The sequence below is a fragment of the Pinus tabuliformis genome, chromosome 8 (genome assembly GCF_031772625.1).
Source record: "Pinus tabuliformis cultivar Carrire ecotype Pingquan chromosome 8, CPIR1, whole genome shotgun sequence".
In the NCBI taxonomy this organism is placed as follows: domain Eukaryota; kingdom Viridiplantae; phylum Streptophyta; class Pinopsida; order Pinales; family Pinaceae; genus Pinus; species Pinus tabuliformis.
In genome coordinates this window covers 731524923-731530788 of record NC_142294.1, presented here as the reverse complement: position 1 = coordinate 731530788, position 5866 = coordinate 731524923, and the positions used below count along the sequence as shown (strand labels likewise).

Sequence of the window (5866 nt, the reverse complement as noted above, 5' to 3'; positions counted from 1 at the left end):
GGCATGGGGATTATCCACATGGTACATGAACTTTTTTATAATATTTCATAAAATACGAGTGACCATAGTTGATAGAGGAATGCGATTTTGCAGTGTTGATTTCCTCCATGACTTTCTTTATTATCATTGACTATAATAGAACCACTTCTTGGATATCAATTTTTTTCAATCTGTGCTCTTCAATATCTCAATATAATAATCACATACATATATTTTTTGCTTCCTCTCCATTTCCATTCACATTGAAATTAGAGATGAAAATTTTGATCTTGATCTAAAAGATAATGTTGATGTATGCTATTTTTAATAAACTTCAATTCTCTATCAACTTTGACTCCTTATCACTCATTATCATTATTTATTTTGATAAGAATTAGAGGTTGCCACATTAGTTTTTGATATTATTTCTATTTGTATGTATGAAGTCTAATGTTTATTGCTTATATAGAGAGTTTGTTATTGAAAATCAACTTTCTTGAATAGGTATGGAATTATGGTTGTAACTATTCAAAACTTAGCTATCTTATTAATCAAATCAAATTCAAATGTTATTAGAGTAGGTTTTACTATTATTTTTTTATCACAATAGAAGATGTAAAATGAAAATGTTTTAATATTTATTTGTCTATCTATCTATATAGCTATTTATCTATCTATTTATCTATACATATGTGTATGTGTGTTTAAAAAACTAATGTATAATCTATAAAAGACAAAATTTATATATTTTTTAATGTTCTCAAGTTAAAGCAATGTGAAGGATTCCTTAATCCAACACATGAATAATCCATATGGTTTCTTTGCAATCATTTCAATGGAAGACATGAACCATGTCTATCTTATTTGCATTGGAAATGGGTGTGAAGGCATAAAATTCGTCAATGAAATGAACGGCCTTAAGTTGTAACTAATATTTATTGAGCTTAAGAACTTTGAACAATTTATAAAATCCATTGCATGGGTCCAGTTCATCAAGTATTAATCATCCATTTTGAATATAGAGACCATTTATAGCTCTCAGAAATTAAAGAAGGTTGGCCATTAAAAGGGAAAAAAAAAACTTTAATCCTAACAATTAGATGTTAGGATCAAGCATCATTGATGATTCATCTAACCAAAACTTATGACGTATATAGTGAATTGGTCACCTCTAAGTAGGATATGGACCACTGTACCCATGATTAGGTTAATTTTGAACCGAGAATAAATCATAGAGTGTATGAGTTATGTTAAGTGACGAGAGGGAGGAGAGGAACAACCTCGTAGACTAAAATGAAGCTTCAAATATTCTACAACTGTGGATTCTCCGGTCAAAAATTCAAAAAGCTTCAAATAATCAAGCATTAATACATGAAACGTTTTAGTCTTTATAGCACCATATTCGATTTCAAAATTATAATTATTAAAGTTTCTCTCTCTCTCTCTCTCTCTCTCTCTCTCTCTCTCTCTCTCTCTCTCTCTCTCTCTATATATATATATATATATATATATATATATATACATCACTTACTTTGTTGGTATGTTTTGTATTCTTTTAATGAACATCTCCACATGTTTTACCTCCCCTTGTTTACGGGGGATTTTAGGAGGGAGAAATCTCCCCCTACTTGGGGGATTGGGAGGAGGGTAGAAACCCCTTTATTGGCCGGGATTGTACGAGGAATAAATCTCTCCCTACTTGGGGTCTTGGGGGCTTTGCAAGAGGTAGAAACCCCTTGTTTAGGGGTTGGGAGGCAGTGCCCAAAATTATATCTAATTTTAGTTTTATTTTTTGGTGGGTGGATTTTGTGTCTATTATCTAATACTTGAAAGAAAGAATATATTGAAAATTATTTTGGTTTTCACATTTGAGATTTGTAGGGTAAAATCATTGTGTTTATGCATGTGTTATCCATTGCATTTTTTTTACTTTATGAAGAATCTATTTGTCACAATTAAATGTACAAGTTTAAAATTACATTTCGTATCATAACAATTTTGGCTTCAAGGAAAAGATTTTGTGGCTAAGGGGATTTTCTTGGTCTTTTCGTAAGGCATGTTACAATGGGAGATGTGTGGAATCGATTCTACTAGTGATAGGAAATAGTAAATAGTCCAAAGATAGAGATCAAGAAATTTAATGAGCATAGTTTCCGGGAGCTCAAAATGGAATATTAGTTGGTGGATAAAGATTAGAAAATAATTTTGGATCTAGTTCCTATTCTAACAAAGATGTTGATAAGAGACTAGATCAAGCTGGATTGAAAGGGAAAAAAAAAAGGATGTTGATAAGGGACTAGATCAAGGTGGATTGAAAAGAAAAGAAAAGATGTTGATGGCATTCATTCACTGTTTTAAAATTGTAAAGCATAATACAAAAATATTGAAACTTGAAATTATTAAAAAGACTTAAACGTAAAAAAGATTTATAGATATTAAAAATATTAGAAAAGATATAAATGTTAAGAATATTGGAAAATATATTTAACAAAAATATATTGGAAAATATAATTCAGATCTCATTGCCCTGATGATGGACTCACCTAGCTAGTCCGAAACGTCGGTTTCCTAAATTGCTCACAGGTTTTCCATTAACAAAAAAAAAAAAAATTCTTCCAGCCTGTATGATTCTCTCTTTAACAACAAAAATAAGATTTAGTTTTATTAGAAAAACATTGAAAAACACGTTTAACACCTCACTTTTCCTAGATATTTTAACCATATTTAGTTAAATTAGAAATATTTTAACCATAGAAAAACTTCCCAAAATTCACGACAGTCGGCCTTTTGTTTGATCTTTAATAAAATACTTGTTTTACCAAAACTAACACGCCGGTGTATATATAAGTAGACATTACATTCAATTAATGCGAAATCGAAAGAATAATAGAAAGAAATCCTTCGTTGGTGATCGAAGGAATAGTACGCTTGGACGTTCCCTCTCGAATCAGCTTCAACATCAACATCATCCTCTGCAATTGCGTGGTAATGGGAACACACAGGAAGCGGGTCTTTCGCAATGATCAGATTGTTAGGCTGAAGAGCTCCGATGGCAAAATATTCGACGTGCCAAAAGCAGCAGCGTGGCAGTCGGGGATAATAAAGAATATGGCAGAGGACTTTGGCATTACTAAAAATCCCATTCCCCTGCTGTTTTTGTCCAGCGACATTTTGGAAAAGATTATCAAATATTGCAAATACCATGTTGATCATCCCCTACGTCCGTGGAGATCAAAAGAGGATGTTGACCCATGGTATGTGGAGTTTGTGAATTTGGATCTGCCCACTTTGATCCAACTTGGATTGGCTGCCATGCGTCTGGATATAGTGACTCTTCTTGACCTGGTCAGTCGAACTATTGCGGGTGAAATTGTTGGGTTGAAAACACCCGGAAAAGCCCGAGAGATGCTGAAGATGGAAAATGACCTTACTCCCCAAGACTTGGAAGCGATCAAGTGTCAAGCTCCTTGGGTTCTCGGTAAGTGAACTCGGTCCAATTTTTTAATTATGAAAATCAATGACCAACTTGTGTTTCTTCTTCTGTCTGAAATATTTTATCTTTTAACAGGCTTGGAGGCAGGTTTCTTTTATAAATTTGTTTATCGTAATTCTCAAGATAGGTTTAGTCATTATTATATTATTTTTTCCTTCTTCAATTTAACTCAGAATTTTCCAAATATTGAAAAATTTTGAGCGAACATTGCGATAATCCGAAACCATCTTTCATTATCTAATTTTTGCAATCTGGAATAGATACATAAAGGTTATATGAGAAGTTATTATCTTTTTATAGAAATAATAACAACAAATATTTATTAATTTTGGCAACAGGGATGCTTGAAATCTCCACAACTAACGGATCATTGGGTAGGTGGAACCTCCCCTTGTTTACGGGGGATTGTTGGAGGGAGAAATCTCCCTTTATTTGGGGATTTAGAGGAGGGTAGAAATTGTTGAAGATGATGGAGAATTCTATAATAATGTGAGTTGGTTCACGAGATTTTAGGATAAGAATTAGTTTATATTTCTTAGGGTATGGTTCTAACTTCCCTATAGCTATGGGGTATATAATTTTTAATGAATATTCAGAATATTGAGCGTTCTACAGAGCCAGACTCTCTTGGTTCAGACTCTCCTTTGTAAAGATGACCAATGAGTTTTTTATGTATTAATTCAAGCATCTAATTTTGACATGGTATCAGAACTTCAGGGCTGAGGAAGCCTGTACCTGAGTGGACAAAGGCTGGCACAACTTAGGTGGAATCAGTGCGGATTTTGAGAAGAAAATCGCTCTGATTCACTATTAAACTTATGTGATTTTTTATTTCTAGATCGGTGCGAGGGCTTGGAGGAAAATCGCACCAACCCTGTGAGGTCAAAAAATCGTTGTGCTTTCTTGCATATTGTGTTTATTGTTTTGCAGTGTCGTCTAAGTAAATCTTTGCATGGAGGAGGCAACACGTTGGCAGTCTTCAATGATGCCTGATGCTTGGTAAGGCTTCGCTTGATAGCGCAAGTCTTCTTGGGACATAAGTGAAGAGGCAGTGACCTTTGCAATTCTGAACAAGGAAACCTCAGCAAAGGTAAGGCATGCATGATCCATTGAGGCAAAGTTCGTTGCGGTCTACCGAGGAGGAAGGAGATCATGTGATTGAGGTACAGTGAGTGTGGAGGCCATGATCCAGCATGAGGATGATCCACACACTTCGCAGGAGGCCGAAATATCCTGATTGGATTCGCTGCTAGATCGTAGGTGACTTTCCCGGAGGCCACGGAAGGATCTGAAGGTCATTCTATTTTTAAAGGGAATTGCACATTTGAAGGGGGAGTCGACCAACGTGGGACTAGGGCAACAAAACCAAGACTGGACTTGACCTCCACTGGATTGGTTGGGACGAGCACCAGTCCGCTATTGTGGTGGAGTCGAGATCTGTGTGTACGTGTAATCAATCTTTTAATTCGATGAGGGAGTCGGTGTGCATGGAGAAATTAATATTCAATTCTAAAAGCAGGGGTGTATTGAATTCATTTCTAAAAGGAGGGGCTTTTTTAAAAAAAATAGAAAATTAATTCTTTAATTAAAGAATTCAAGTTTTCCCATTAAAGAATAAGAGGGCTTTTGTTTATAACGAAGGGGTTTGTTTATTTAACTTCTTTTTATTTAAGTTTTTTTATTAAATAATTGAAAAGGGTTTATTCTTTAATTAAAAAGAAAAGGAGGGGCTCTTTATCATTGGAGGGGGGGCATTGAAAAACAGAGATCTGGCCTTGTTTTTTTCTATGGATCTAGCATTTAGCAGTTTATCTTTTAAGAAGATCCGGGTTGTTTTTTTTGTTATTGAGGTTGAAGTTTTTATTCATTCGAGATGAATAATCAAGTAGCAGAAGCTTACCTCAATGAAAACAAGAAGCTGGATGGATCCAATTAATTTGGTTGGAAATTTAGGTTGCAAACTCTTCTTGAGGGACACAATGCATGGATGATTGTAAACAACGATGAGGTGAAGCAAAACCTTGTTGCAGGAGGAACAAGAATAAAAATCCAAGACTGGGACAAGCAGAAGACTAAGGCGAGAATGCTCCTGAGATTGTCAGTCAAATATTGCATTATCCCGCATATCCGTGATTGCAATATTGCACCAGAGATCTGGAAGATGATCAAGTATCTCTATGAGGTCAAGAACACCAACTGACTATTGTTCTTGAAGAGAACAATTCTCTCGATCAAGATGGAGAAGAATGAGATAGTTGTAGCATTCATTTCGCAGATCAAGGAGCTCAAGAACAAGCTGGGTGATATTGGTGAAGCTATCTTAGATACATATCTGGTCACGATTACCATGAATGGTATGACTAACGAGTATCAGATGTTCATCACTGGCACATG

The 5866-nt window shown here is 34.8% G+C and overlaps 1 pseudogene; it reads left to right on the top strand.

Annotated features, from left to right (window-relative positions):
- The first annotated feature begins 2967 nt into the window (after positions 1-2967).
- LOC149237666 (uncharacterized) lies at positions 2968-3465 on the top strand (annotated as a pseudogene).
- Positions 3466-5866: the final 2401 nt, after the last annotated feature.